The sequence below is a fragment of the Penaeus chinensis genome, chromosome 27 (genome assembly GCF_019202785.1).
Source record: "Penaeus chinensis breed Huanghai No. 1 chromosome 27, ASM1920278v2, whole genome shotgun sequence".
NCBI classification, from domain to species: domain Eukaryota; kingdom Metazoa; phylum Arthropoda; class Malacostraca; order Decapoda; family Penaeidae; genus Penaeus; species Penaeus chinensis.
Window position 1 is genome coordinate 32,289,053 of NC_061845.1, and position 619 is coordinate 32,289,671.

The 619-nt window shown below is 31.7% G+C and overlaps 1 protein-coding gene across 9 annotated transcripts in view; it reads left to right on the top strand.

The window, feature by feature from the left end:
* The window catches only part of LOC125039659 (band 4.1-like protein 5), a 71,537-nt gene extending 70,918 nt beyond the window's left edge, over positions 1-619 (top strand). For all 9 annotated transcript variants that reach the window (XM_047633833.1, XM_047633840.1, XM_047633834.1 and 6 more), the window contains one exon: positions 1-619. This exon is cut by the window's left edge and continues 1,039 nt beyond it. The gene's annotated coding sequence lies outside the window, so the exon portion shown is untranslated.

A 619-nucleotide genomic window follows, 5' to 3' on the forward strand; every position in this document is an offset into this window, starting at 1 on the left:
TGACTAAGCAATCTGAAGTTGAAGTAAGGACTGGTCACCATACCTTGTTCATGTGTTCTTCTTTTGATCTTGGATTATCAATTAGAAGGATACAAGATTATTTTAAAAGCTGTATGCATTGTCATCATTTTATAAATCTTCTTGTACTGTGCTATACTTTTCCTGTTTGATGAGGCAGTGGGAGGACTTGTATTAACTGGTACCAGGAGTGCAGTGGGTATCTTATCCTGTTGCCGCCCTCTCTGTGATGTTTTTTTTATGATAAGTTCATAATTTTGAATGATTCTTTATCAATTATTTCTATAATTTTGAGTGACAATACTGCTCAAAAATGTATGAAGGATGTTAGCATGATAAGTATTACTTCCATAAAACCAAAACTTACCAAATTTATTTGTGTAGATTAATTGTATTTGAATACACCTTGTTATTGGAAATATGAGGGATATAGTGTACTATTTTCTTTGTAATCTGCTGCATATTCTTAGACAATAGTTAATAGAACTGTAAGAGCTATGACAGCAAATAACTAACCAGATGAGTTTGGAAACAAGATGATATTTAACAGCTAAGAGTTTTTTGTACAGTGAAGGTGTAATATATGTGTGATATGAAATTA